At 41.1% G+C, this 25811-nt stretch overlaps 1 protein-coding gene across 1 annotated transcript in view; it reads right to left on the reverse strand.

Moving 5' to 3' along the window:
- Nucleotides 1-25811, reverse strand: part of Antxr1 (ANTXR cell adhesion molecule 1) — a 213392-nt gene that overhangs the window by 3988 nt on the left and 183593 nt on the right. The window lies entirely within an intron of this gene.

Consider the following 25811-nt stretch of genomic DNA (forward strand, 5'->3'; position numbering starts at 1 on the left):
TTTGATCACGGGGTTGGACAGCATGCTATGGAGGCAGCTCTCTACTAATGCGAAGAAAACTGAAATCAATACATTTCTCTCTCCATGACCATGACTTCCCCTGCCGCGGACCGGGTTCTGTCGGGACGACGGAGGACACCTAAGGGAGGAACCTGGAATAGGTGGGGAGATGGCAAACAGACAATTCACACACATTAGGAGTGGATGCTGAGTGCTGAGTGCTGAGTGCTGAGTGCGATTTAATGCAGAGGATAGCAAACTTTTATAACAGAAGTCTCATGAGAAAGGGCAAAAGGTTACACAATCTTGCTGCATGGCTTCTTTCTTGGGTGGTCACCAGCTGGGCACCTGATAGGCATTTGTCTTCGGCTTATCTCTAAGGAATACAATGGGTTTGGGTTTCGATGTTTGTCACCAATTAACCATTACCTATTTTTATAGAGGCCTTAACTTTCCCATAAGATCTTTCCTGTCTCTTCTTTAATAGTAAACTTTAAGGAGACCTAGCAATTCTCTTAGTAAATAGCAGGAAATTCTCTCTCCTAAATAATTATCTCAGCAATTGCCATACATTCTTTCTGTTTTAGCTGAGCCTATAGCTTCTTGTAAGTCCCTTACAAACAATTCCTTCTGCTGAAGTGACTTTGTGAAACCCCCAATACTTTTATATTTACTTATAACTTATCTCCTAGCCTCCATAAGAGGGGTTTCAGGTTAGCACTTAACTCTGGTGAGTCCGTCATATTTTTAAGACACTCATCAGATATTGGAGTCATCAACATTCTTAAGAAAGAGCTTTGAATAAGGGAACGTTGATAATGAACAAGTACAAAAAGCAGTAGAAGCAGTAAAAGATTAACAGGCACTCTTATACAGTGAAGAAAGGCAGAGACACATCTTTTCCCACGAGTAGGCCTCTTAGAAGCCCTATTCTCCGAGGTAGACTTCGGTGAAGTCCCAAAACTTGGAGATAGGTTTCTGTAAAGCCCCATTCTCTGAGGTAGACTTCGGTGAAGTCCCAAAACTCAGAGATAGGTCTCTGAAGCCCCTATCTTGGTCTGATAGATGGTTTCCCATGCTAAGCAGACTCTACTGGGGTCGGTGTGGCATTCCCCAAAGCTCTGTCACAAACTATCTTGTTCTCCATCTGGTTGTGGGAGAATCTTCTAGATGCTCTGCATGTGTTCAGGGACACTTACACTCTTAGGAAATGCAACTGAGGAACATTTTTACTGCCAAACACGCATCGATACTGAATTCTGCTTTTTCTGAGCCACTTCCTGGTGAGTTAACAAGACAACAACGGGAACTTCCCAGAGCCCTCCCAGCAGCCTCTTGAATTTCTAAAGACCTGGAACTTCTGCTCTTCCTCAGCAGGAGTCTTCCATCCCATGCTCAATCCCTGGGATGGGATCTCCTCTTTCTAGGCTCTCCTTGTGAATATGTACCTCCTTCACTCTCCCCTTTAGACTTTTCCTCTCTTGCTGGTCAGGGTATGGCTACCTGTGTGCTCCTAGCCTTTCTTGGCTTTGAGTTCATCTCCACTGTGTGACCTGGATGCCTAAAGAATCTCTTCCCACAGAGGACAGGGAGGACCACACCTTTGAGCTTACCCTTCCTCGTCCTCCTTCTTTTCATTTTAACTCCACAGACACAATGCTGAGCTACCTGGGGCCTGGCCTCATCCTCCTCAAGGACAGTCATCCTGTGCTGGGGGTCCAGACAGAGTTGGATACGTGCAGAACACCCCAAGTTGTCCTAATAGGCCTTTGGCAAGGACTCAGAAGGGGACAAAGGGTACAAGGCTGTGGAATCCAAGGAGCTGATTTGCTCTAGGACAAGAGGGAAATGTGGGCATGTGATGACTCAAGCCAGGGACATGTTATACTTCACTCACGGACTCAGAAAAGCCAAATCCTTCCCCATGGCCACCATCACTCCTCCCCCCACTCTTTCCGCAAGTCCTACACCCAAGTCCCTTGCCCTCCACACACTTTTCCCTCATGACCGGGGCCTCTTGCGCTTTGCTTTCTGGACTTCTTTTGTCCACGGTGTGAGCCTGCACACTGCAGTTGTTTCATCTGCAAATGCCCTTGCCCTCTGCCCCCCAGTCAGATGAGAAACTTCTAGAAGTCAGCAGCCTTTGCTGTTTCACCAGCCAGAGCCTCTTGTGTTGCACTACACAGTAGGGCGATTCTTGGTCAGGTGGAGTTCTATGAGGACATTTGGGGAAAGAAGGAGCATGGGTAATGTGAGCAATGAGCTGAAAAATCCTTTATACACCATCACAGTAGGAAGAGAATGCTTTGGCGAGGTAAGGCCACACCTGACTGGACTGCAGTTGACTTATAGAAATGTCAGTGTCTTGTGTGTGGGTACCAACACTCCAGTTCCTCTGAGTTTTCATTGCAAACTTATCTGCTAGGTTCCAAGTGGGAGTCCACTCCCTGCAGAAATAAATTACTGTCTTCTCTCATGCCTCACCCCGAGCTCCCAGTTCACACTGATTTTGTAACCCAGTAGTGTAAATTCCCCACTATCTAACAGCTTTCTTTTATGGCTATATAAATCTAAGCCTTGGTTACAGTTTATTTATGATGCTAGATAAAGCGTTTTCCTTCAAGATGTTCTAGTCTGATGATTACCATCTGTGATAAATTCCTGTCATGACAACTCAGAGTCAGGATTTACTGTACTACCTAGTCTGGGCTTTGTTCCTGGACATCTAACATGTACCGGGAGGCTCAAGAGCTTCATTTCCTTTAAAGATGAAGGGAAATTCCAAGCGTAGCCTAAGAGTTGCTGGTACCCTGGGCCAGTCCCCCATCTGGCTGCAGATCTGCAGACCTGGTTACTGGGTTGTGGCAAACAAGGATGCTAATTAGTCTGAAAGTCCATTTGCTTGTTCCATGCAACAATGGCTCTACTATTTTTTATTTCAACCAGAGAGAAACAGGAGGCAGCTCTTAGCCTTCATCTACCAATACTTCTACTCATCATCCACATCAAGGGTCTCAAACAGTTTCTAAAATGTCTGAAAGGAGCCAAAGAATAGAGATAATGTCTAATAGCTGCCAGCTGATGATGGCAAAGAGTCCCTTTTCTATGGTCAGTAAATGAGGGTACTGTCATGACACAATCGCTGCTGAGGAAGGGTCTGCAACAGTAGTATCTGATGGGTGGGTGGAGTTGGTACGTGAAGTCGATTTATTTTTAACCTAGAAAATACTTCTTTTATTTCATCTGAACTTGCATCATGGGTTAAGTACACAAAGAAATCATTGGCTTTGGTGATTTGTCAAGAGATCACCCAAAGATTGAGATAGGCCATGCAAGTTTGATGTCTCTGTGTAGATGGAATCAGAGGCTTAGACACGGTAATGGCTTGTTTCAGGTAGACAGACAGTTGGAAGTAGTATGAGGTGTTTGGATTCTTACTTTAATGCTTGCTGCAGGCTAGAGCATCTGCACTTCACACCTGCCTTCTATAATAAAATCCATAAGTAGGAAAAAAATATTGCATGGGATGTGACTGAAGCAGCCCTTGAATCTGTTTTCTTGTATTTCCTCTTCTCAGCCTTCTCTTGCTACATTAACTCCTGTCACATATTTTTTACAGGTTCTCCCATAGTACTTTGCACGCACAGCTGATTGGTGATACATTTACTGTATCTTCGAGGAAAGGTGCAGACTCAGCATAAATGCCCCCCCCCAAAGAAAGAAAGAAAGAAAGAATGAAAGAAAGAAAGAAAGAAAGAAAGAAAGAAAGAAAGAAAGAAAGAAAGAAAGAAAGAAAAACAGGGCAATTTACAGTAAAACACGTGGCCCTCCTAGGAGGAGTGTGGCCCGAAATTAAGTTCTTAAAGCCTGGAGCCAGAGGCACCAGCCCAAGCACTGTAACACTTAGACCATATAACTGGCCTAAAGATCAGTTTACACGACATCAGTTTTTGCTTGCAAGAGGATAATAGCAAGGCCAGATGTTCTTAGTGTCATATTTGCCAGCAAATGTGTTTGGTTAAAAGGTTGCTAGGACGACTGGAGTGCTCACTTCATAACACTGGTCTTTGCAACCCTGTTTAATTCTCTACAGTATTGATTTTGGGTCATTTGATTCGGAATCAAGATTGGGCTTTGACCTGAGGTTACCTTGCCTTCCTCATTGACAAAGCATAAATGCCTTTTTTTTTTTTTACACATTAGTAACTCTGATAATATGCTCTGGCAAAATTCTAAGAAGAAAATGCAATAGTATCATTTAATAAATTAGTAAAATTAGTAGAACTATCCAGGCTCATGCTCTTCTTAATTCATGATCAAATCCTCGTGAACCAAGAAACCTTTCCTCCCTTGTAGAGAAGGAGCGGGAGGTCTCAGAGCTATGTAAATAATTTGCTGAAGATTAGACAGCCAAGAGGAGGTAGGGTGGGATTAAAACATGGCTCAGTCTGCCTCAGGAACTCACTCTCTTTTAACTGGATTATCCTGCATATAGATAGTGAATACAAAGACTTTCTTGAAACACTCGTAGTTCATATTACACAATGCAGCAGTTGGCCACAATCTATGAGCTCTTGAGACAGCTGTCAAAAGACTCATCCAGAACCTAGCTTGTTCTGGCCAATTCATTTTCCAGGTCAAGGATCTTCGATGGCTCTTTACCTTAAAATAAAATCTAAACATTTGGCAATAGAGTCCTTTGTGGTCGTGTCCTTGAATATACTTTTCAATCTATTTCTCAGTCTTTTACTGCCTGATGTTCAGCCTGGACTACGCCAAACGCTCTGTGAATACATGTTCAGTGAAGGAATGTACAATGTATCTGGTGATCTTCTCTGAAAGGTTTTCATATCAGTATTACTCCCCAGTTGGTTGGTAAGCATCCCTGAGGTGGCCTTAGGGCCTCTCCTCTTGAATCTTGTGCTGCTATAAATATCTCAAGACTCAAATTTAAGTTGGTACTTGACAAATGACTCTCATATGCCTGTGGGTCTCTGACTAGAGCAAAATTTGTTAGCTCAGATTTTCTTCTGCACGTTTGGGTTCTTAGAAGTTTAAGCCACAGTAAATTTGGCAGAGATGGAGAAGTATGATGAATGACACTGATCAAGATACAATTGTACTTACAAACTGATATGCTGAATTGAAACCCCTTTGCACAATTACCCAAAGAAAATAAGGAAAAAATTGAATTTAAAAGGTTCAACCATTGCCAGGCGCTTTTGGTTTATGCCTGTAATACTAGCCACTCAGGAGGTGGAGATGTGAGGATTGTGCTTTGACGCCAGCCAGGGCAGGAAACTCTGTGAGACTCTTATCTTCCATTAGCCAGCAAAGAACCAGAAGTGGAGCTGTGGCTCAACAGGTAGAGTGCTATTTTTGAGCAGAGAAAAGCTAAGGGACAGTATGCAGGCCCTGAGTCCAAGCCCCGAGACTAGAACACCAACCACAAAAGAAGCTCAGGCCATAAACATGGTTAGGAGTTTAAAGATCTTAGGACACTTGTGGACATTTCTAAGGAGAAAAGGGTAGTAAGGCTTCTGAGTTCCCATTGGCTTCTGTATTTCAAATGCTAACATGTTATCTCTGAAAGTTTTTATTGATTCATCAATAAAATTGCCACAAAACCCTTTGCCTAAATTGGAGGTGAAACACTCTGATACAGTTACAGTATGGTTTGGATGAAAGGTTTAGTTAGCCAGGTTCTGGTCTTTACCCAGGTTTGAAATTCAGGGACCAACAGTTCAGGGAGGATGGAGACAGGAAGCTTGCGGTATGTGGTTGTGGTCTGCCTTTGGTTGGAGCCAGGAGTTAGGGCTCTACTTCTGTTCTGCTAGTGACCCACTCATTGTAAAAACCTGGGGCAAGTGATCATCTCTCTGGAGGCCTCACCTTCCACATCTGTAAAATAAAACCCTTGCTCAGGCTAGATGGCATCCAGGGGCCTTTCAGCCCTAATGTTTTATAATTCCATCAACAACTGAGTGACTTTGGAACCTTTTACTTGGATGGTTTAATTTGATTCTTTTGAGGTAGCCAGTTTGCACATCTTTTTATATTACTTAGTTTGGCTCCCTCTTTGTATTGCGTTTTCTCCAGCTGCTCATTAGATTTTTGAAATATTAGCAAATTGAAAATTCAACATTGGAGGCTTCACCTTCTGCTCTTATGTTACTGTGGTATGGGATCGAGCTTGCCTGTGAGTTCTGAATTTGGGTTTGTGGACTGACAGGGGACAGTGAGAAGAGCTGCAGGCTGCTTGTGTGAGAAGGCCTTGCCAGTGGTGAGCTCATGTGTGCTGAGTGTTATGAAACATCTGTTTGGGTATCAGGCACGCTCAGAGGAGAAGGATCTGGCCTAAGAAGATGGTTAAAAATATGCCATGGATCCCACAGATTAAACCAAATAGTTTCCTATGAACAGAGGTCATTTAAGGAAATTGGATTTCACAGAAAATACTAAAATAATCAGATGGAAAAAGTATCACATATATGCCAAGTTTCCTTTGACAAATACCTTTTTTTCCCTTTGACCTAGTTCTCCTATTGATTGTCATGTTTGAAGGGCTGTATTTCTCAGGTTACAAATAAAGCAGGTTTCCAAAGTTTGTTTAGAAGTCAGTTATCTGGAATGAGGAGCCTAGTTCCTAATTTAAATCCATCTGGGAAATAAATGGGGGATGGTTTTCAGGCTAGACCACAAAAGCTTATTGATCTATGAAAGGCAACTGATGTAATCTGCTGCAGTTGGAGCTTGTGGGATGAATCAGACACCTGGTCCAGGGAAGACTGGATGACTTCATAGTGACTTCTCCCTTGTGCAGGATTTTCTTCCATTGTTAAATCATTGTGCATCCTTCCCACAATGCTTTCGGAGTGCCAACTGTGTCCTATGCACTTTAGAAGGTGCTACAGGCAATCCTGAGTCAATGGTGAGGGCCTCAAGATCACCAGCAATATTGTCTAGAGGTGGAGGTAGTTAGTCATCAGATGATCTCACAAACAGATTGGTCTCACACCCAGAATTATAATCCATGACCTTGCCCTTGGCCATAGTTAATTGGATCAGAGCAAGGCCAATACGATTCTCTCCTTGGGAACTTGGAATGACTACTAGGTAACGGGTAGTCAGTGAGATCTTACTCGTTGGAGAAGAATCCATAGTTGAAGGAGCAAAGGAAGTTGTGATTCAATTTCTGTGAGTTTTTTTTATACCCATTCACTTCTGCCTGCTCTTACCATCTTCCTTCTAAACCGGGGGTTGCTTGCCCTGAGCCTTTCCTTCTTACATTGATATTTTGGTTTAAACACACACACACACACACACACACACACACACACACACACGTAGAATATTTATATATGTACTATATATGCATGCATGGATGCACATGGATATAAAAATAAATATACCTACATCACACATATAATACACAAGCACACACTTACTCAGCTGTCCTCTGAGCCTTTTAACATCCCCCACTTTCTACAGGATGATACCCAAATTCCTCAGCCCAATCTACTGGCCCTTGTTCCCTCTGCATCTCTCTCAGCTACTTCATTTTCTGTTCTTTCTTTGAACCCCATACTCCAATGATTTCTTATTTCTATGCTTGTAGTAGGGCTTGAATTCAGGGCCTCACTGTCTCCCTGGAGCCATACCTCCACTTCCTGAACCCTCCACTCCAATATAGGCTCTTCACTGGAAACAAAGCTCACACACTCTTGTCTTTTCTTGTGATGGCATTGATGTCACAGGTCCAGTGCTGTTACAGAAATAAGATGGCACAGACATTTGCCTTGCTTTCTCCCCCTACTCTGAGGTTGGAGCCTAGGGCCAAGAGAAGGTGTGTGTGTTGTGAGTGGCGACGCCAGAGTTCCTTCTGATTCCCTTTTCTCCGCCTCGAACTTGGCGTGTCTATCACAAGTCCCATATCGTAGGCTGCCTTTTATGTGCGGTCCATGGAAAATGATCCAAGGTCAACTCTCTTGGTTATTTGATTCATTCTGCTGACGCACAAGCTGGCATGCTCTCCATAATAATGTCTTTCGGATGCCAAAACCAAGGGTAAGATGAAAGCACAAAGGAAATATTTGCTAACAGGAGGAAACTAGAAAAATGAAGGCAATGGTAGAAATAAAAAGGGCATATCTTTAGTGGGACATACGTAAATATAAGATTTGTCAAGAATCACTATTGAGTTATAACTTATTTAGTAATAAAAATTTCCCTTTTCATTGAATTACGAAGTTCTATATTTGTTGAAAGTGGAAAATATCTGAGGGAAGGAGGAAAGAGAAAGGGAGAAGAATTTTAGGTAATAGTGCTCAGAACATTTGTGCTTCTCTTTTCAGAAAATGCACACACAGAGGCACATCTATCACATAAATGCAACTACTCTATATAAAATTTTAAATGATATACTGTAGACCATTTCAGTTGTTGCCTAATCTATCATGTGGACTCTTTTTTGGTAGTACTGGGGATTGAATTTAGGACCTCATGTTTGCTAGGCTGGAACTCTTACCACTTAGGCCATGCGTCTGTCTTATTTTTTTTGCATGTTGTTTTTGAGACTGAGTTTCCTACTTGAGCATATTCCTACTTTAGGATTCCCATAGTTACTGGAATCAGAGGTATGAGCTATCATGTCTACCCTTCATCTGTGGAAATGAAATCTCATGGCTTTTCTGCTTGTGCTGGCGTCAGAACTGTCATCTTTACAATCTTAGTCTCTAAGTAGCTTGGGATTGATGACAGGTGCACCCTACATCACCAACCTATGAGTTTAGAAGGGGTTTCACAAACTTTTCTGCTCAGGCTATCCCTGAATTAGGATTTGCTTGATATCAGCTTCCCAAGCAGTTATAGTTACATGTGTGAGACACCTGTGTCTGTCTTACATTCTTTATTGTGGGCATTAAGAATTGAATTATAAACAATGTTGTAATTAAAATACTTACATATCAACTTTCTTATAACTTTTCCAACAGTTTTCCAACAAATTGCTTAAGGCTAGTGCCTTGAGCCACAACCCAATTTCTGGCTTTTTTGGTAGTTAACTGGGGATAAGAGTCTCAAAGACTTTCCTTTCAAGGCTGGCTTTGAAATGTGATCCTCAGATCTCAGTCTCCTGAATAGTTAGGGTTAGATTTCCCTACCATTTGTTATAAGTTTATAATTGAAAAAATTTTGCCATTAGTCAGAAGGAATGATCTATTTTCTCCCACTTGTGAGATGGGATACTTTTATGTGCATGCACAGTGGTAGATCTTTGTACTTTACCTGCAATGACTTACCTGCTCATATGTGGCCATTTTTCTGCTGAGGCTTTGACTTGACTGATTTTTAAGAGCTCTTTGTCAAGTAATGATGAAATACTAGGCATGTAAAGCTATTTTTCCTTTGGCTTGTGACTTGCTTTTGAAGCTTGTTCATGTTTCCTCCCTCTTTCCCTCCCTCTCTTATTCTATTATTATTATTATTTTAATTGTGAAAATACCGTACAGAGGGGCTATGGGCAATGTAACGAGTGCATTTCTTTCTTTGACAGACTCTTACAATGTAGTCTAGGCTGGCCTTGAATGTATGATCCTTATCCAACCAAGTGCTTTGATTATATGTGGTGGTACCACCACACCTGTCTGTTGATGGTATTGAAACACAGATGTTAAATATTTTTATGTATGTGTTCATTGATATCAACCGTAGCCTACTTTTCATATGCACTGTAAAAGTCTTCATTGTTCCTTTTTTCCTAGTTACTTTTATAGTATTGCCTATGTTAAAGAGTCAAACTACCAGGACCCAAAATCTCTGTTTGATTCCTTTTCTGTAAAACTAGGCTAAATAATTTTTCTATCTCATGAGATTAGGGTAAGGACGTTTTGATACTTGAATAACTTCAAACAATGTCTGACACATAATTAAGTAAATATCAATATTGCTATCTCAAATATACTGGCCTAAGGTGAGAGATACAAATTCAAATTTATTTTATTTTCTTCTAACCAATTATGCCAGCACCATCTGCCCATTCTTATGTTTGTTTTTGTATTTCTGTTTCATTTCCCTGCTGTGTTTCTGTATTGATAGCACAAGATTCCAATTACTTTTAATACTGGTGCTATCAGAACTGTAAGAATATCTTTATCTTCCTTTTCAAGGTTATCTACACTATTCTTGTCATTTTATTCTCTGATTTTGATTATGAGAATAATATGATTTATGAAGTAAGTTGGAAAAAAATGGTAGTGAAAAAATTGTATTGAAGTTTGAACTCAGGGTCTTAAGCTTGCTATGCAGGTGAACCAAGCCCCCAGTTATTTTTGCTTTAGTTATTTTCAGGTATGTCTTACAATTTTTGCTCAGGCTTCATTGCATCTTGATCCTTCTAGCTATGTGTCTTGCATAGCTGGAATTGTAGGCAAGAGCCATCATACCTGGCATAAAAGTAGATTTTTATATTGCTATGTTTTCTCATTTATAAGATGGATATTCAAGGAAAGGTAATAGGGTTTTTTATGACTTACTTTACAAGATCCACATTAATTTAAATAATTGATTCCTGGACGTGGTTTTTTTAAATTTTTTTTTTCTTTTGGTTGGTCATGGGCCTGAACTTTGGGCCTGGGCACTGTCCCTCAGCTCTTCAGCTCAAGGCTAGCGCTCTACCACTTGAGCCCCAGCACCACTTCTGGCTTTTTTTTTTTTCTGCTTATGTGGTGCTGAGGAATCGAACCCAGGGCCTCATGCATGCAAGGCAAGTGCTCTACCACTAAGCCACCTTCCCAGCCCCTGGACTTGTTTTGTTTGTTTGTGTTTGTTTTTGTTTGCCTGTTCTGGCCTGGGGCTTGAACTCAGGGCCTGGTCACTGTCCCTGAGCTTCTTTTGCACAAGGCTAGCACTCTACCACTTGAGCCACAGTGCCACTTCTGGCTTTTTCTGTTTATGTGGTACTGAGGAATCAAACCCAGGACTTAATGCATGCTAGGCAAGCGCTCTACCACTAAGCCACATTCCCACCCCCCTGGACTTGTTTCACTGTTGATTTTTTTGGAGATAAGTCCTGGGGCTTGAACTCTGGGTCTGGGTATGATTTTCAGATCTCGGTCTCTTGAGTACTAGGATTACAGGTGTGTAACACTGGTGCTTGGCCTGTATCATTATCATTATTATTATTATTTCTTAAATCTATTCCCATAATTTATCCTCTCCATCATATATCAAGACTGCTAAAGCATTTGTATAGCATTATTCTGTCCACAGGAAATTCTTGCAAGTAACATTTCCTTACTTGTGATACTCCTCAATATATGTATTTACATGTCCTTTTTTTTTTTTTGATTCAGGATCTATCAATGACTTTGTATTTTTTTAAAAAAGTTTTTAAAGACTTATTTCTTAATTCTATTGATTTTTCTTTGCTTAATTAGTTCTTCCATTCCTAGATTCCTTGCTTGTGCTTTCTACGTATTGTATTATTATTTTCTAAATTTTATCTGATGATTACTTTACTTGTTTTCATTTTTTCTTGTTTAGTAATGAAAGAATTCCAAAACCCCACATTTTTTAATGTAATGTTCCAATTGTAATTTTTTAATGAATCTTAATAAATTGCAATTTGATTTCTTCTCAGATCCAACAGTAATTTAGAGAGCATTAAAAAGTTTATAAATTTTTTTTCAAGTGTTTAATTACTTTGTTAATTTATAGTTTTGTTTTGTGGTGGTGGTTCTGTGGGAAAATATGGCCTATAAAATTTTTACTCTTTTCTCTTTTTTGTTTTTGTTTTTGTTGTTGTGGCATTGTTTAGATCCATTCTACAAATTTCAAAAAAGGTAAATTCTCTTATTGAAGGGTGTTGCTCAATAATTTTCCATTACTCATAGTTTTAAAATTAGATTAAAGCCTTTGTATATTTTAAATTTTCATCTGCTTAATCTATTGAGGTCCAAGGGTAGTGTGGGCTTGTTAACTTTTCCCCTCAATATTTTGCACAATTATATTTTCTCAAATTTGGCTTTGCTGCGTCTGTCACTGGGCCACCCACGAGCAGAAGGGAGGAGCCTCTAGTAGAGCCAGCTGAGCAGAGAAAATTCCTCTGTTCCAAAGATCCCTTGCTTCCTGTTTGTGGTGGTTGCTTGTCTGCAAAGATGGCTGTCCTCAATGCCTTCCTCCCCATTTTCCTGCCTCTACTCTCTTAAATTTGGGATGGCTTGTAGAACCTCCCCTCCACCTATTACTGGGGATTGTATTGATGACCTTGAACGTAATCCTTAGTTCTCCTACTTGTATTTTCTTGTGTCCCTGGAGATGTTCCTCACTGAAGCACACACAGGTGAATGAAGAAATGTTGGATGCCTGGACCAGGCAACTGTCTGAGGACTTCAGCTCTGTACTTCCTCACTGTAGTTTCATGAAAAATCCCAAATAAGAACCCAACCGAACCTGCATAAGCCACAGAACTTGGGAGAAAAACATAGCAAATTGTGTTTTAAATCACTATATTTTGGAGAGGTGTGTTACGTAATAATGCTGAGATAAGGTTTGTGGAAGTAGAGTGTAGGAGTTGTTCTTTATTTTTGAGTCTGAACTTGGACCCCTTGGCAAAGGTGCTGCTAGGTTGCAGATTTGGGTGCTCTACTCACTCCCTGACTGTTTGAGAGTTTTCACCAATGGAGTCCAAGGGCCTTCAGGAGAAAGATAAGGATTTTCATGACACATATAACCCCAAAGCTCATCATGTCCCATTTCTCTTTCTGTTTTCTTGTTAGTCCCCTGCACAGTGCACTTTGAAATACAGGCTGTTATAGTGTGGAGAAGGCAACACTGAGGGAAGACTGGGAATGCTGCTGTAATGCTGACGGCTGTGGCACAATTGTGCAAGCTGAGTCTGGTCATTTGGCCCTAACTGTCTACCATCTTCTCCCATGCTAACAGGGGTAGCTCAAGATTGCAGGTCGCCCTCGATTCTGCAGCCAAGGGAAATATATATGCACAAACCCAAACATCTTCAAAATATCTTAATAAATACTCAGAGAAAAATATACAGGGAAATAAAGTAGTTTTATACCTCGAATGGAGATGAATGGATTCTCTTCTAAGATTATGTGAAAGGCTGTTTTACACATAATAGGACACATGGGGCTCAAGTTACATTATTTCTCATATAAATAAGTTTACTCAGAGCAGTTACTAGTGGCTTACACTTATAATCTTAGCTACTCTGAGAATCTCAGTTCGAAGCCAGGCTAGGAAGATACATCTGAGAGACTCTTATTTCCAATTAACCAGCAAAAAGCCAGAAGTGGAAGTATGATTCAAATGGTAAAATGTTAGTCTTGAATGAAAAAACTGAATAAGAGCTTGAAGCCCTGAGTTCAAGCCCCAGTACTAGCAGTGAATAGATGAGTGAATGAATGAATAAAGTGTAGTATAAGAACACATTGAGAACAACTCTCTCTGATGGATGGTCTATAAGTGACTGTAGCCAACAAAGACCAGATCATACTGGGTGACATGACAGCTATTTTGTAAACTGAACCTTCCTGTCTAGATCCCCTCTTTAAATCTCATGGTTATACAAAACTGTGGCATGTTATATCTCTAGTTGTTTAGTTTTTGACAAATGAAAGAGAAGATGTGGTAATGCCAGAGAGAGGAGATCCAGAAAAAGTGGTAAGGAGCCACAGTGCTGCCACTAACAAGAATTGGATCTAAAGTGTCAACCTTTCAAGGTGGTAAGATGAAGATGTGTACAGACACCAAAGTCACAGTCACAGGTAGACTAGCTTGAAAGTAAGTACTGTGTTCAAGGGGAAGAACACCAAGTCTGGCCACTAGTGACCCATAAACCTAGCTACTCAGGTGGCTGCGATCTGAAGATCACGGCTTGAAGCCAGTCCTGGCAGACAAATCTGAGAGAGTCTTATTTCCAGTTAACCAGCAAAAAGCCAGAAGTGTAAATGTGGCTCAAATTGTAGAGTGCAATTCTTGAGTGAAAAGCTAATCAAGAGTGTGAGATTCTACAACAAAGGGAAGACAAGAGGAGGAACAGAATAAGTGGGAACAGCCTACACTAAGCAAAAGGAAAGAAATGTAAACATCACCTGATGTGGAAAAAATAACTTGTAATGTCAAAGCTCATAGAATTCACAAAGTGTATAGACCATGATAATGACAATTGGCTTTGTGAAAGTTAAAATATGTTTGTGACTCTAAGTATCACTATTCCCTAATACTGTGAAATTTATGTAATCACCTAATCTCAATTAAAGAAAAAAAGTGAGAGAAGGGATGGGTTAAGAGAAATAGGTGACAATGTTGTCAGACACCTTGTATTCATATACTGTTTTGTAGAATGGGAACTTCTTTGTACAACTACTTAAAGATAATAAAAAAGAAAGTAACGAAAAAAGAGTGTGAAATTCTGAGTTCAAGCCCCAGTACTGATGAAAACAAAAAACAACCCAACTCTAACCCCAACCTCCAAAACCTGAAAACCAAAGAAAAAGAGGAAGAGGAAGAAAATCCCAGCTGGCATACCCTCCACACTATTTCTTAACTTTGATTTTGTCAAAATCAGTCATTGGCACTGGCCTTTTTCTTCACTGGTGACACGAAGCTCAATGTACACTCTGTACGTTGTACAATGTACACTCAGTACATTCTATGGGTACTGCCAAGCAGCAGAGCAATTACTTTGCCAAACAGCCTGGTTTCAATAGACATTTTGGATGGATCTCAGCAATACTATTGCTTTAATGCACTTTTCTAAGATTTAGAAAAACAATGTGGTGTAGTCATGCTGAGTGAGTGAAAAGTCTGACCCAGGATGAACTAATTTTACTCAGTCTTCCTTTTCTCCCTTTCGGTCTCTCCCTTAACAATCTGTAGGATATTTTTCCTGTCCTTCCCCATGTCTCCAGTGAAGTTACTCTGACTTAGAACCATCATTACTGTAGCCTTTCTATTTATTATTTTATTTATGTTGAGGTATTTGCCTTAAAACAAAAAACTGGTGCCAGTAGATAAACTGAATAAAATTGCTTGGCCAAGAGCATTATTTAGCTTGGAAGTGAAAATGTAGAATTATGAAATTACTTTTTCATCTGCTGCATAGCTCAACCTCATCCTATGCCATATATAAAAAAACTTGTGGGTGAAGGGTTGTTTCTTTCTTTTGTACAGCACAGGGAATACCTTCTTCAGAGTGAGTGCTTTTCTTATTTATGTAGCTATCAAAGTGCTTTCCATAATGTAGAAATAATGCTAATTACAAAAAGAACAGTTTAGTTTTCATGATATCTATATTGCAGCCAGTGAGTGGCGGTGTTCATGTCCTCTCACATTCAAATGGTGAACCACCACCTGCCCAAATGGGTTGAGGATGTTGGAAAGCGAGGTCATGAGGGTGGAGCCCTCAGAACAGGTTACTGTCCTCTTAAGAGGAGGCATCAAAAAGCTTCTTGTTCTTTCTCTACATGCATGCAGCAAGAAAAAGCCATGCGAATTCATAGTCTGGAAGGAAGCTTTCATATCAGGATGTGAGCAGGTACCCTCATTTTGGGCCTCCAGACTTCAAAACTGTGAGAAAACAAATGACTACTGTGTAAGCTGTCCAGTCTGTAATACTTTGTATGGCAGGCTAAGCCGACGAAGACAGGCACCTTAATTAGCTATGTACCCAGTAGATTCTCAGTACTAGTTTCATCCCACGACCTTTCATGCTGGCCAATGTGTTCATTTGAGGGACTAGTTGCATATTTGGAGGTAAAACATTCTATATTAATCACATCTAACTTTTTCTGGGACCTTACCCCATGCCAGGCTTTGTTCTAGCTGCTTCTTGTATATCATCTCCCTTTGTCCTTCTAACAGCATGGGTGGTTAATAGTTATTTAGTGTTGATTTAAAGTGTACAGATATGTTGAAAGGGGTGACATTGATCAAGATTCATTGTATTTGTAAAGTGTTAAATGGTAACTCCTTTGTACAACTACTTAAAGATAATTTTAAAAAGCATGAGCTCAGAAAGGCTAAGTAATTTGTAAGTGATTTGTGGAAGTGAGTGAAGATTTAAATAGAGGTCTGTTTAAATTTTATGTTCTTTCTTTTAAATGACATGTATTTTTAGATCAGAATCAACCTAGGATAGACTAAATCAAAGAAGGATAGCGACTGAGAGTTGACCACCAGTAATATGATGCATTTGAGGATTTGTTTTGGGTACAGACACTCCTTGGCTCCCACTATTCTCTTCCAGCTTCCTATGCCATTTCTTCTTTCTTCAGAATTTCAATACTCTCCGGCTATCTTTCTTGGAAAAGTGCCTTAGGCATTCCCATATTTCCTCATAATAAAACTTTCCTGTGCCTTCTTCTCCTTGCTTTTCCAAGTGATGAATCTCTAATATGATGCATGAACTAGATCCTCTACAGTGGTTTCTTTATTTTATTTTTTCATATTTATTTATTTTTTGTTAACGTAGTACCCAGGGCCTCACGCATGCCAGGCAAGTACTCTACCACTAAACCACATTCCCAGACCCTGGTTTATTTCTTAATAGACTCTATTCCATTGACACAAAGGAAAGTTTACTGGGACAGAGATGGATAATTGTTTACTGCATCCATTTTTCTTTCAGTATTAGAATTTGGATACTAGAGTTTAGTAAAGACTACAATTCCCAGCCTTCCTTGAATAAGATGGCTTAAGAGACTAAATGATGTGGAAAGGCCTAACCTAGTGATACATGAACTGCATATGAGTATGGCCTCCTTTGTATGCAGGTGTAACCAGCAGGATGCAGACAGAAGTGATAACACACAAATTCTACCCTCCCATGGTTACTTGCAATCTATGCAGATGAGGACAACATTCTAGAAGATGGTAGAAAACAAGACAGAATGGGCCTGGGGCCCATATGGAGGTACCATAGTGACCCTGGGGAGATTGTCCCCAGGGGATTGCTTGTGTGAGAAAAACTTGTCCACTTTGTTTTTTGTGCCAGTCCTGGGGCATGAACTCAGGGCCTGAGTGCTGAGCTTCTTTATTTCTCAAAGCTAGCACTCTACCACTTGAGCCAGAGCTCTGCTTTTGACTTTTTGGCTTTTAAAAAGTAGTTTATTGGAGATAAGAGTGCCACAGAGGTTCCTGCCTGGGCTTGCTTCATATCATGATTCTCAGATCTCAGCCTCCTGAGTAGCTAGGAGTATAGGCATGAGCCATCAGCGTCTGGCACCTTTTTAAAGTTAGATTATTTTGGGCTTTTGCTAGATTAGCTGATCATCTAACCAGTATCATATAACTGAAGAAAGGAACCTGGTTTTGTGTGTGCATGCATATGTGTGTGTGTGTGTGTGTGTGTGTGTGTGTGTGAAAGAGAGAGAGACAGAGAGAGAGAGAGAGAGAGAGAGAGAGAGAGAGAGAGAGAGAGAGAGAGAGAGAGAGAGAGAGAGAGAGAGAGAGAGAGAGAGAGAACAGCAGAGAGGGGGGAGAGTATATATGTACCTGCTACTACTCGGGCTTGAATGCAGGGCCTTAACCTCTTACTTGGCTTTTTTGTTCAAGGCTGGCATTCTAGCACTTGAACCACACCTCCACTTCTGGCTTTTTCTTACAGATAAGATTCATGAATTTTTCTATATTACTGGGCTGGCTTAGAAATATAATTTTCATATCTCAACCTCTTGTGTAGCTAGAATTACAGGTATGAGCCACCAGCACCTAGCTTAAGAAAAAACTTTTTTTTTCTTTTTTTTTTTCTTTTTTTGGGTCCGGTCGTGGGGCCTGAACTCTGGGCCTGGGCGCTGTCCCTCAGCTCTTCAGCTGAAGGCTAGCGCTCTACCACTTGAGCCACAGCACCACTTCCGGCTTTTTTCTTTTTGCTTATGTGGTGCTGAGGAATCAAACCCAGAGCCTCACACATTCAAGGCAAGTACTCTACCACTGAGCCACCTTCCCAGCCCAAGAAAAGAACTTTAATTAATTAATTTATTTTAATTGTCAAGGTGATGTGCAGAGGGGTTTCAGTTACATAAGGTAATGAGTACATTTCTTGTCAACCTTGTTACCCCTTCCCTCAAGAGCCTTTTAAAGACAGTATTTTCTAAAGGAGAAGTCCCAATTCTAGGATCATTCTGGGCTTTGAAAAGGTAGTCAGCTTTCCACTTCAACTTTCAATAAATGATTCCATTTGGATCCAAGAGCCCCTTAACTGTTGCCTGGATTTATCTGCTTTCCAGGTAAGGGCTAATGTGATCTGGCCTAATTGCTTCCCAAACTGAAATAAAAGGAGGACATGAGACAGAGCCATGACATATCATGGCTGATGTTTGAAACGGGTCAGTCAGAGAAATGGAAAATTTATTACATTCAAAATCTGGGATTCATTTAGGAGCACTAATTTAAGTTATCCAACCTCAAAATTGTTTTCAGGCCTCCACTAGGCCCCACTACACTGCCTAATTATGAAACCATGTAAAGTTGGACCCGGAATGAGACTGTGACCTAGTATGAAAATGCTTCATTTCCATGGCTCAGGAAGCACCTCACTAATGTAGTATTTGGAATACTTCTCCCCATACTGGGTTGAGCTTATGCTCTATATGATCTGGGCAACAATGGCTTATCATACTACTATGTAATGAGATCATAGGAAGAATCTTCAAGAGAAATATAGATCACAAAGCCTTTGGGGAAAGGCAGGGTAGTAGGTGCTGTCCCTGAGCTTCTTTTGCTCAAGGCTAGTGCTCTACCATCTGAGCCACGAAGCTACTTCCAGCCTTTTTGGAGTAGTTTATTGGAGATGAGAGACTCACTTTTCCTGCCTAGGCTGGCTTCAAACTGCAATCCTCAGATCTCAGCCTCCTGAGTAGCTAGGATTACAGGTATGAACCATTGGCACCAAGTAAAGCCTTTTTTTTAAAAGCTGGAAATAAAGGTGATTGCTAATTACCTATTAATTTTATCTGTTCATTAAAAGTATACTCAGCAGAGAGCTCTACGTGGAAAGATCATGACTAACATTGCCTGCCACATTTCTGTCCATTAAAATCATCCTTTTCTGGTTTCACAAGCTCTTATCAGGAGGGGAAAATCTTCTCAGGTTCGTGTCTGGGCTTTGGCCTTCTCTCACTGGTGAGTGGTTGCTTCTGCTTTTCAGTACAATATTCTCTATTTTCTTATTTCTTTATTCTTTATTTCCTTATTCCCATTTTGGCTTCCAGACTCTCCTATTCTTACAGGCTGATGAGACCTTTGGGACTGGATTGACCTTGGCTTCTCCCTGGCTTCATGTTACCTCCATGTCCTTTCTCAATTGACTGGCCTTTCACTAGTCTCTGGTCCTCAGGGGACAGGGGTCCAGATGGGTCTCCCCAGGGCCTGCTCACAGAGGTCAACTCTGAAGCAGACTTAGCCAGAGAACCCAAATAGCTCTGCAAATCCAGAAAGTGGAAAGATGACCTCATGCTTACTAAGAGCAGTGTGTGTTCAGCCTCCAAAGACCCCACAGTGAGTGGAGTATAGTACATTAGCTTTGTCTCCCTTCTGTAGTAACCATCTCTCTCCCATTTCACTGAGGGAGATTCTTGAGGCTGAGAGCTGCTGCCAGGGGTGGAAGCGGGGACTGCAGCTGTGAGGTGGGGTGGGAAGACACCACTGCCATTATTTTCTGGGAGCTTTAATGGTGAAGCAGTAAAATTATGAATAAACAACAAGCCCAGCATCAACAGCAAATACCTTTTCTTCTTTCTGGCTATTGCCATTTCCACCTGGTCCTTTCATGTTTTCCAGCCTTCATTCTTTGAAGCCTAGGGATTTGTCCTATTATTTGGTTAAAAGCAAAAGCTTCTAGTATGGCATGATATACCTTCTGGGTATTCAATAAACAGGCTACTGAAAGGGGATGAATAGCTACATTGCAGAGTTGCAGAGAATATGAAAGGGGGTAGAGGTGTGGCAGAGTTGCTTTCTCGGAACCCCTTTTTCTCAGCGCATCTCTCTTGTTTATCCTACCTCCTTTTTTGCCTCTTCTATGAGGTAATGTCTGGTTCCAGTTTGGATATAAAATGTTCCCAATGACTTGTATCAAAGCCTTGGTCTTCAGGTGGTGGCGCTAGTGAGAAGAGCTTGGCTTAGGAGTGTGCCAACTTCATCCCTACGGTTTCTCCAGGGATGCATTTAAGAGTGGAGTCGGCTGTTGGGGGGTGGTGGTGGAGGAAATGGGTCACTGGGACAGCTCTTTAAGGGGTACATTTTGTCTCTGGCCCTTGCCTCTCTCTCTTAGCTTCTTGGCTACCATGAGCTGAGCAGCTCCCTCTGCCATGTGTTCTTGTAGCTGTGATATTCTGAGTCTCAGGCTCAAAACGATGACATCAGCTGACGTTGCATGGGGACCTGTGAAACTGTGAGCCGAAATAAATCTCTCTTCCTCTAAGTTTCTTTTCTCAGGTATTTTGTTCCTGTGATGGAAAGTGACTGACCCAGGAAAGAAGATTGGCAGGACGCTGACATTTCCTTACCTTGAAACACCCTCTTGTTCTCTCCACACAAGTATGCAGAGACTACTTCAACGTTGGATATGTTTGACATTAAGGATCCTTTGGGGGCTTCTCATAGAGAGTCCTCTTAAATGATAAAATGTTATCCAGAGGGGAAGGTCCTGGGGCACTGTTACCCAATACCACATGGCGTTAGGAGCATAACTACCCTTTGGAAGCTCTGGAAGGGCTTGCAGGACTATTATATTAGGGGAATGGTGGAGCTTGGACAAAGGGCCATAGAACGGGCACATCTTCATGGCAATGGGGAGGCAAAGTGATGAAAATATGCAGAGCACTCAGGGAAGGGCTGTGGGGGGCTGGATTCGAGGTGAGTACATGATTTTCTTATTCACCTGGGTCAGGAGAGGACAAAGAAGGAGGGTGGCACTAAAGATCTCTTCAGGCACCTTTCCCCCTTGGGGTTCACCTTCCTACCTTTATCAGGGAGCCCAAGAAAAACCTGTTTATTCTACATGGAGATCTTTCCTCTCCTGGCATATACCGTGGACCAAACACAAAGAGTCATGTGTCATTTTCAGTGAAAGAAAGTGTTTTCAAAGCTATTAGGAGCCACAGATTTCCATGTTCAAGGATGGCGGAGCAGCTATATGGGGTTTGAACTGAGGATATCCTGTGTCAGGGCTTCTCTGTAGGACTGTGCCAGCACACCAGACACTCCTTCGTGTTCTTGATAAGCTAACCCTGGGCATGGCAAGCCCTTCAAATGGGCTGTAATGTAAGTAGGAAGGAAAGTAGAGTATTTCCTGGCAGAAAGGATTTGGGAGCAGGGGAGAAGAACAGGGAAGAAAGAGGTGATAAAGCTCAAATGAAGAACAGAGAAAGGACATAGTTCTTCATTCTTTGTATGAACAGAACAACTTTATAGCCGAAGACTGTCTGGGTTACCTTGACCCATTTTCAAAGCACGCTGGCAAAGCTGACAATGATTTCAACCCACTGCTTTCAAGAAGGCTGACAGTCATGTTAATACCACTTCTTATTGAGGCTGAAGTAATTGTCAGGCATGACTTTGACAACTTACAAGAACAGTGTCTTCTATGGGATGAGAAGCGAACTCCTCAAACTTCACAGGGCTTGAAATTAACTTCTGAGGAGATTCTGTGTTTTGCTTGCACATGTCAGAACTAAGTTGGAATCCATATTGACAAAAATTTATCTTTCAAAGACTATTAACACAGTAGATTTTTTAAAAATCACCTTAAATGCAGAAGCTCAGGCCATATTGCTACGCAGACAGCTGCACCCAATGTGGCTGTCAACAGGACCAGGTAGAAATTAGAACACAGTTTATGTACCAGCATTTAAAACTCAAAGAGGACGAGTGGAACCTTCCCCTCCACCCCCCCCCCACACCCAGTGGTTAACTGAAATGGAGTACGCATCTATATTTTCTACTGAAGAAATAATTTGTGAATTTTAGCTGTTTCCTGCTTTAGGAAATTCATATTTCCCTGTACAGGATGTTGCTTGGTTTTGCAATACTCATTCTTTGGCATCTCAGATGACTTATTCTGATTTAAAAGATACAATGTGCAATTTAAAAAAGGGGTCAGACATGCTGGTAGCAAAGGGATTCTTTCGGAAGGCAAGTAATAAAAGCATACTTGGTTTATGTAAATAAGAGGACATCCTTCTCCTTCATGTCTGAATGTGCATTAAAGAGTACTAAAAGGATCAGTGATAAAAAGTGATTATGAACTTGTAATTTGATGCAAGTGGAACCCCACAGAAGGTTCCGGGACATGTGAAAGGTTTTAGATCTCAAATGTCAGGGACCCACCACTGCAGAACACAGTCCTTCCTAATGAATGAGAAGGATTTTTAAATTTCTCATCTTGTTATGTTGGGGGCTAGGCACCCAACTAGTCTAGGAAACAAAACCTCTTCCAACACCTATTCTCTTCACCCCCTTCCTTGATGTTAGAAAAGCCTCTTTGAACAGTCTCAGGGGAGAAAGAAATTCTTCTTGGGTTATTTGTTTATCACTAGAGAGTTATTACCATTGTTATAGAGAATGAGAAACCATAGCCATGCGCAGGGACAGATGGGGACAATGGCAGTTCTGTCATGCAGGAATTAACATCATGGATAACATGGATGTCAACTCATGGAATCCTGAGCACTGGCTATTAAAGTCAATGTTTTTCACTTTTAAAGGTTCAAATCTTGGCTAGTCTTCCAAAAAACATACCTCCTCATGCTCTGCTACTAGGTAAAAAGAAAAAATTATAAACTAAATAAGACTGAGTTTCATACCAAAGTTCAAAAACCTTGGGAGATCATTAGATCAGGAGAATGCTCAAAACAACAACAACAACAACAACAACAAGCCCACAAAGAACACCAGAGGATTTTTTTTTTTAATGGAGAGCTTGCAAATGGGAATCTTGAGTATCTTTGGAGATCTGGGCCGTAGAAATGAAGGTGGTGGTGAATGTAGTGGATGTAGTTACTGCAGGGAAGTCCTGTGCTTGCTTGCTTGCTTGCTTTTCCTTCCTTCCTTCCTTCCTTCCTTCCTTCCTTCCTTCCTTTCCTTCCTTCCTTCCTTCCTTCCTTCCTTCCTTCCTTCCTTCCTTCCTTCCTTCCTTCCTTCCTTCCTTCCTTCCTTCCTTCCTTCCTTTCTTTCTTTCTTTTTGTTGGGTATGGGGCCTGAACTCTGGGCCTGAATGCTATCCCTCAGCTCTTCAGCTCAAGGCTAGCGCTCTACCACTGGAGCCACAACACCACTTCCAGCTTTTTTTTTTCTTGCTGATGTAGGGCTAAGAAATCGAACCCAGAGTTTCATGCATGCAAGGCAAGCACTCTACAACTGAGCCACCTCCCCAGCCCTTGCTATTGTTTCTAACATATTTATAAGATGATTTCTTTGTTGCTTTGTATGTCCCTCCCCCACGGTATAACCCGTTTTCACTATATTTGATATTGGTATAATTTGGGGAGTGGAAGGGAAAAAACAAATTGTTTAAATAGGGATACAGGTGGACCCATTGCAACAATGAGATGTACAAGACATTATGTTGAAAAACGAACTTTACAACTTTGGGTGGGGGGAGATGGGAGGGCAGGGATGGTAAGGGGAAAAAAAGGAGGAGGCAACAATGCTTGATAAGAAATGTACTCATTACCTTGCTCATGTAATTGTAACCCCTCTGTACAATATTTTCACAATAAAAAAACTTATTAATAATAAAACAAGAAGAAAAAAAAGAAAGAAATTTAACTTAAGCCAAGACACAGAATGCATTTTTTTGAAGTGTTTTAACGATTTCGATATCTATATATACTGGGTTTAAGAATTATCATCATAAGTTATCACTACTATATTCTGCAAAGAGGCCTTTTGTGATCAATAATTGGTTGTCCTATTGACAACACATGGGAAGACTCAATAATTGTTTTAGATGTGTATTAAACATTTCTCATCACTCTAAGAGTTGTATAAGAAAACTGTCTCTCAGACTGTGATAAGTACAACTACAGCTATAGATTTTCCCAGTACAGCTTTGTCTCACAGATGCTTCTGCAGCTTGGTGTGAAGAGGCGGCAGCAAAAACCATTGGCCTCTTGCGTGGATGGAAAAAAATGGAGCTACCAAGGGAAAGTTAGGGCGCAGCTCCAAGGTTTCCTTGCAGCCATCAGACTGCTGGAACTTTCTGCACAGCTATTTGTTAAGTATGTTGGCCTTTCCAGTAGGTGGAACCATTAATAACATAAATGTTAACCAAAAGAGACTTCAAATTAGTTGGCATCCTTTTTCTTTACATCATGACTCTAGTAGTAGAGTTAATAAAAGGCAAGAAGATGTTGCCTACAGTTTCTTTCCAGTAAGTCTCATTACGGTGTATCACCCATCCGTGGGGATATGCATGTGTGTGTGCACGTATGTATGTGTGTTTCTTCCTCTGGAGGATATAGGATGTTAACGAGGCTTAATGCCCTTAAGTTAAAGGCTGAACCTTCCTCTTGGGAAATTACTTGCAGGTAGGCTGGGGAGATACTTAGCGAAGCCTTTCTAACCACTGCAAGGGCGTACAGCTCATTTTGCTTATGCATGCTCTGAGCCCCAAATTAATAGGATCACCAGAACTTTGATAAGGATCTGAGATCTAGATAAGAGAGGGGCTCTAAAAAAAGCTCTCTGTGGCAGATGAGGAAGGTGATGTTTAATTCTTTTAAGCATTAAGGCAGTCAAAAAAAGCACAATCAACTCTATCATAACCATTAACAGAACTCAGAATGGTTTTCTGATGTCAAAACAGAGCAGTTATTAAAGCTCTGGCTTGTTTTAACTGGAGCTGGGCCTTTCAGACTAAGGCCTTTGGCTCCGTTTATGCCTTGAGGGCCCCCACCCCAATTAATTGGTGAGTGTAGGTGGGGCATGGATATTTAATAGGCGTTGGTTTTCTGTAAGTCTTTTATTAACGCTGTAAGTTACAGAGGCCAGATGCATTGGGCAGGGTTTCACCTCTGGTGCTGGGTTCCTGGCTGTGGTGGTTTTGTTCTCAGTGTGATTTCTGACTCTTGCTGAAAGCTGGTCAGGGCTAAAGCAGGAAGTAGCTTCCCTCAGGGAGCAGTCCATTCACCCAAGGGGTAGCAGGACATTTATGAAAGAGCAGCCTGGCAGCACCTTTGGCTTTCAGGGGGATTTCCCAGCAACTGTCTCTTTTTAACCCATTCACAGGACTCCTCATCCAGTGAGGACCACCTTCTTACAGGCTGTCTAAGCATAAGTCCATGGCTATGGCACACCAGATCAAACTATACACAGGACTCTGCCAATTCACTTATCTTTAGTCTGAGTGTACAAAAAGATACCCAATTCCCTTATTATTATTATTATTATTATTTAGAATTAGAATTAAAGATAAATGAATTCCAGGCTGGGAATGTGGCTTAGTGGTAGAGTGCTTGCCTAGCATGCCTGAAGCCCTGGGTTCAATTCCTCAGTACCACATAAACAGAAAAAGCTGGAAGTGGTGCTGGTTCAAGTGGTAGAGTGCTAGTCTTGAGTACAGAGAGGCTAAAAAACAAAGATAAATGAATTCCTAGTTGTCACTTACTATGAGCCTGTAGCTTCAGTACTTTGCAAAGCAGTTAGCTTTAGAAAGTGGTCCAGGGCATCTAAAACATACTGCAGATGAATCTTGCATCAACAAAGGAATGGACTGATATTTCTAAGTTTTCACACAAGGCTGGGAAATGTCCTGTAGTAACCTTTTTCTAATTAGTTTGCAATGTTCT

The sequence above is a fragment of the Dipodomys merriami genome, unplaced genomic scaffold (genome assembly GCF_024711535.1).
Source record: "Dipodomys merriami isolate MVZ:Mamm:240054 unplaced genomic scaffold, mDipMer1.0.p SCAF_63, whole genome shotgun sequence".
Taxonomy (NCBI): domain Eukaryota; kingdom Metazoa; phylum Chordata; class Mammalia; order Rodentia; family Heteromyidae; genus Dipodomys; species Dipodomys merriami.